The following is a 6,417-nucleotide window of genomic DNA, read 5'->3' as shown; positions in this document are numbered from 1 at the left end:
GGAGAAACTCCATTCTCACTTGCCTTTGGCACAGAGGCGGTTGTCCCTGTTGAGCTCGAGCAAGCAACATTCCGAGTCCAGAACTACATTCAAAGTGAAAATGACAAACAACTCACCCTCAACTTGGATTTAGTCGAGGAACACAGAAACCAAGCTCACTTGAGGAATGTCGCCTACAAGCAGCGCATCTCCAACTATTATGACTCTAGGGTCAAGCCTCGTTCTTTCAAAATAGGAGACTGGGTTTTAAAGAAAAGATTACTCTGCGACAGAGTCCCGAGTGAAGGCACACTTAGTCCAAACTGGGATGGACCGTATGAAGTCATTGGCATCAGTCGCCCTGGCTCTTACACACTTAGAAGCTCCGATGGCAAGACCCTTGGCCATCCATGGAACGCTGATCACTTGAAGTACTACTACAAATAGACTCACGATGTACAAGTTTTGAGCTATAGCCATTCGGCATCCTATGTAATGAAGGCCATTTGGCAATGAATTCAATAAAGAGGTAATTTAGCCAACTCAGCCCTCACTCTTTTACATTCATAGCAAGCGATGCCGGAACCCTTCTCAATCAGAAAGCAATCCGTCTTCCACAGTCACTACAAAACAAGCAAATGAAGACCGTGTCAAGCGCCCAAAAAAAAAAAAAAAAAAAAAAAAAAAAACAGCTTCATCCAAAAAGCTTCACCCGAAAAGCTTCACCTCCAAAGCTTCACCCACAAAGCTTCACCTAAAAAGCTTCACCCAAAAAGCTTCACCCGAAAAGCTTCACCTCCAAAACTTCACCCACAAAGCTTCACCTAAAAAGCTTCACCCACAAAGCTTCACCCAAAAAGCTTCACCCACAAAGCTTCACCCAAAAAAAACTTCACCCGAAAAGCTTCACTTAAAAAAGCTTCACCTACAAAGCTTCACCTAAAAATCTTCACCTAGAAAGCTCCCTCTACATACTTTCATCTACAAAGCTTCACCATCAAAGCTTCACCTCGAAAGCTTCATCTACAAAGCTTCACCATCAAAGCTTCACCTAGAAAGCTTCATCTACAAAGCTTCATCTACAAAGCTTCACCATCAAAGCTTCACCCAGAAAGCTTCATCTACAAAGCTTCACCATCAAAGCTTCACCTCGAAAGCTTCATCTACAAAGCTTCAACACAAAACCTTGCTCCAAATAAACAAATTTTGTTTACAAAACCCAAGATGCCCTTGAACTTGTACAAAAACACTTAGGTAAACATAAACCTTTTTTGTTTTACACCCACAAGGGCCCAAAATTTTCCTTCTTATTTATTCACTTATATATGTTCCCAAACATATTATAATAGATCCAACAACAAGCCAAAGTCCCAAGTTTCATAATGGACAAAAGTACAAGCAATTCATCAATAATGAAGGTGCTACAAAAATTGGAATCTGCCCCAAAATAGAAATCCAACCCAAGAGACTTTTTCTCTCTCTCCCTCTTCCGCCTCCTTTCATCTATCAAATTTCTGCAACCTCTGCTCTTCTCCAATGGAGCTGAATTTTGGACACCCTATAGTTCTTGAGCATATGAACAACTTTCAAGAAGGAACCATTTCTGTTTGAGCGACGAAAATTAAAGTGTTGAAGCTCCAAACATGATAGTCGGCTTCTTGCAGATTTCGAAGCTGTTGTGATGTTTCGAAGATCTGGAAATATTTAACCGTTAGTTCATCCTGAATTTTTGATATGTTATGAAAGAGTCGATGAGGAACAACTTCAATGAAGAAAGCATACCGATCTGAACAAGAGAAAATGGAGTTTCGAAGCTCACAACAAATCTGACGGGTTGACAAAAAATAATAACCAGTCATTCATCATACCTGGATTTCTGGAGTTATACTGCTCCGAGGGATCTCAAATTTGGATATGTTGTAGTTCACGAGCTGAGGAACAACTTCAATGAAGAAAGCATACCGATCTGAACAAGAGAAAATGGAGTTTCGAAGCTCACAACAAATCTGACGGGTTGACAGAAAAATAATAACCAGTCATTCATCATACCTGGATTTCTGGAGTCATACTGCTCCGAGGGATCTCAAATTTGGATATGTTGTAGTTCACAAGCTGAGGAACAACTTCAATGAAGAAAGCATGCTGATCTGAGCAAGAAAAAATAGAGTTTCAAAGCTCACAACAAATCTGACGGATTAACAGAACATTGATGAACAGTCACTCATCATACTTGAATTTCTGAAGTTGTACTACTCCGATGGATCTCAAATTTGGATATGTTGTAGTTCACAAGATAAGGAAAAACTTTCATGAAGACGACTTTGCAATCTGAGCTATAGAGAAAGGTGTTATCTTGCATCCACTCAGGCTGATTAGTGGAAACGAAAAGCAATTCCACCAAAGAAAAGATGAAAAAGAAAGAAAAGCTACTAATTGCACTTGATCTTGTCTAGTCAATAGCATGCAGCATCAAACACACAAAAGTTGGAAATATTTTTAGATAAAGCATATACGAATGTGTGACATCGAAACAAGGATTCGTTACTTTGACAAATTAGTAACACGCGAGACACCTCATTCGGCAACTCTCTTCGCCTGAAGACTTGGGGGACTCCCACCATATGCTACTGCACCTTGATACTCGGCAGTCTCACAACCACTCAGTGACTTGGATTTTTCAAGTCTCCAACTGAGAAGTTTTCCTCACTCGGGAAATTAAGGGAACACTACCTCAAACTACATGCTTCACTCACAAAGCTTCAACAATACAGGTTTCAACAAAAGCAAAAATTCAAAGAACTTTATGAAGAAGGCTTTGGTGTATTTAACACAATATGTTGAAATGAAGCAAAGCTTATTTATTAATATTTTCGATAAGCCACAAATATGTACATATACATGAGTCAAAATAAACAAACAAAAGGGAGCCTTCACAAAGGTTGCTTAGGGGAAGTCTCAGCAGTCGGTAGAGCCCCAGAAAGAGAAAGCACCGGAGGGTGGTTATCCGGAGCCTCAGTACTTGACAAAACCCCAGAAGGAGGAGGCATTGGAGGTTCATCATTTGAAGCCTCATTACCAGGTACAACCCTAGAGGACGAAGGCAATAAATGCCTTTGGAACAAACCCACAAACCGCTGATGATCAAGTAAAACCTTACCATCAGATTCCTTCATCTGGTCAAGCTTCCTCTTCATGTTTGTAGCATAGTCATGGGCAAGCCGGTGCAACTGCTTATTCTCATGCTTGAGCCCTCTAATCTCCTGTTTGAGACTCATCACTTCAGCAGCCAATGATTCAACTTGGCGGGTTCTAGCAAATAGGCGTTGGGCCATATTAGACACAGAACCTGCACACTGAACACTAAGAGCCAAAGAGTCCTTAACAGCCAACTCATCAGACCGTTTGGAAAGTAGTCTGTTATCTTTGGGAGTGAGAAGGTTCCTGGCCACCACTGCAGCGGTCATATCATTCTTCATCATAGAATCCCCAACGGTAAGAGGACCGGTAGGGGATATGAAGGATGGGCGCCATATGTTGTCTGGATAAGGCGTGGCTGTCTCTTCTCCAAGGTTCAAGTCAAAACGACGGTCGGAGGGTCCAGACATTTTCAAATGTGTTGAAGAGGGAAGAGGTCAGACAAATCAAGATCTTAGAAGTGCAAGAAATGAGCTTCTACTGGTAGAGATTCAAGTGTGCTGTGGAACTTAATGCCAGCCTCTATAAAAATCTGCACTCGACGGAGCTTCAGAAATCGAAGAGGCGTTTGCTTTCTCAAAAGCTGGGCTGCTCAGAGACCACGAGGGCCGATCTCAGAAATCGAAGAAGCACCTGCTTTTTCAGCCTCGTCAGCACCTGTCACATGCACACTCAGCTTTGCGGAAATTACGGGCAATCTGTCGAAGATTTCTGGTGAAGTAGAAAGCACGTGAATCTTACTGTTCAATCACCGCTCTCCATATGCACCATCAACTCCTCGGGTACCACATATAACTTTGTCAAAGATCTCTGACAAAGTTTAGGCACGAGAATTTCGAAGTTCCAGCTACCCTACTATTACCCATAAGGGTAAAGGAACAGCACCACTGCTTGACAACTGGAAAGTCCCTATGTGTGTCGACCTCCGTGTTTTGCGGCAAGACAGGTTGGCAAGAACGTCCAACCTTTACTCACATTCGAGAAAAGACTCCCAACATAATTACTTTCTCAAAAACTGGAGTAGCATCGCTTTCCGAATCTCGAGAGTCAGATCCTCGACGGGATTGCTTGTTCGAAAACCGAAGAGGCACAACTCTCAGAACTTCGAGAGCCAGATTTCCTTAGATAAAGCTTGTCTGTAATCTTCACACGTAACATCAGCTTTCCAGATACCACATACCACTTTTTCAAAGTGCTCTGACAAAATTAAAACACGTGAAGCTGGCAGCTCCCACTACATTGCTGTGACCAAGAAGGGTAAAGGAATAGCATTACTACTTGTTATTGGGAAATCCCTATATAGATTGACCTCCCTCCTCAACGGACAGGCAAACCTGCAAAAATGCTCAACCCTTTCTCGCATTCGAAAAGGCACCCTCAACATAACCTCTCGAAATACTCAGCTTTATTTCCCCCCGATAATACCTCAGCAAATAAGCCACACCAAGAACAAGAGTATCTCATATCATCAGGGTCGAAAGCAAGAGTATCCCATATCATGCTTTCTCCCTATCTTTGTCTTTGTCCTTGTCCACACCTGCAGGACAAGGAGAAAGAGAGCAGTCAGTCGGAACCTGAAATCAAACCTCCAATTTGGAACTGACTGCCTGGAGCCTTTGCCTGGTTGCTTACTTAGCATTGCTCTCGAGTACTCATCCTCAACCGCTGTCAAGGTCACGAATTCCACCGGCAAATACCTCATGACAGTTGATCAGATATTGGCTCTTTACACTGAAGCTGCCAAGCGTGGATGAGTCACTATGAAGGAATGTTCTGAAGGACCATTAAAATGCAAAGGTTGCACACCACTTCTGCCATGCAAAAGATTGAAGCAGAAGGTTCAACGGTGAGCTGAAACAGATCACTACAGCACGACACCTTTCCATACCACATTCATTATTCCGTCAACAGCAAAAGTATCCCATATCATCAAGGTCGAACGTACTCTAGATTTGATGGACTTGTTTTGACCCTCAAATTTTTGAGTCGGCCTTATACTCTGAAGGGCACCAGAAAACCCTCCAGCACAGTTCAAGAATAAGCCTGTGGAAAGTTACTTCTTCAAAAGCAAAAGTATCTCATATCATCTCTTATCCATTTGCTTCTCCTTATCCTGGCAGTTGAATGAGAGACAAGGAGAAGGAGAACAATCAACCGGAAGCCGAAGTCAAACCTCTGATCCTGGGTTGCTTACTTGGAAGTTTGACTGCTTACCTTGTCTGTCACCTCTTTCGGCAGATCTCCTAGCTCGGCGACTTGGGGGACTCCTACTATAGGGTTTGTATCACACTTGACTAAGCCTGAAACTACAACTAAGCTTCAAGTGAAATTGATACATTACCTTGTGCGTCAACATCAGCTAAATACACCATTCCCGGACGGAGGAAAAGTACTTCCAGAGAAGGGCAGATGAAGATCAGACCACACTTCGGTACTTAGAAGTTTCGTGATTACTCAAGGGATTGGATCTTGCAAGTCCCCAACCGAGGAGTTTCCCTCACTCGGGAACTTAGGGGAGCACTGTTTGTACCATACTTGACCAATCCCGAAACTACCGAGCACCGGCCAACGCTATACTGTCAAGGACCCAGAAGAGTTCCCCTCCGACCAGGAGGCCAATCACTACTCGACACGTGTCAAGATTAGAAGCCAATCAGAGCGCAGCACGTGTCAACATCAAGAACCAATCATAACATGACACATGTCAATGTGACAAAGCTACAAGTTTTTCTATAAATAGGGGTCATTCCCCCACAATATTGCCTAATGCCATTTTGTGTTAAATCATTCACAAGAACTCACTAAATTGAGAGCTTGATCCTTTGTACTTGTGTAAGCCCTTCACTACTAATAAGAACTCCTCTACTCCGTGGACGTAGCCAATCTGGGTGAACCACGTACATCCTGTGTTTGCTTCTCTGTCTCTATTCATTTACGTACTTATCCTCACTAGTGACTGAAGCAACCAAGCAACCAAGCGAATGTCACAAAACCTGACACTTTCTGTTGTACCAAAGTCTTCGCTGATTTTGTGCATCAACAAAAAACTTAATCCAAAAATTAAAATTAATGAATTAGATTAATTTTAAATTTCAAGGCCCAAGGCCCTTGTCTTGATTAATTAATATTAATTGTATTTAGGTTATATTATACAAGCCTAATCCACACAACCATAAGGCCCAAGCCTTCAATCCATTTCCAAATAGCCCATGTTGTAATTACTACACTAAAGCATTAAATCTA

At 42.3% G+C, this 6,417-nt stretch overlaps 1 long non-coding RNA gene across 1 annotated transcript; it reads right to left on the bottom strand.

Annotated features, from left to right (window-relative positions):
• Nucleotides 1–1,268: 1,268 nt before the first annotated feature.
• LOC126597556 (uncharacterized) lies at nt 1,269–2,299 on the bottom strand. The gene is made up of 3 exons (XR_007614282.1): nt 2,029–2,299; nt 1,848–1,945; nt 1,269–1,673 (listed from the first exon to the last, which is right to left on the bottom strand). It is a non-coding gene; the product is annotated as an uncharacterized LOC126597556 (long non-coding RNA).
• Nucleotides 2,300–6,417: the final 4,118 nt, after the last annotated feature.

Source organism: Malus sylvestris, chromosome 13, assembly GCF_916048215.2.
Source record: "Malus sylvestris chromosome 13, drMalSylv7.2, whole genome shotgun sequence".
NCBI lineage: Eukaryota > Viridiplantae > Streptophyta > Magnoliopsida > Rosales > Rosaceae > Malus > Malus sylvestris.
This window is presented reverse-complemented; position numbering and strand designations above follow the sequence as displayed.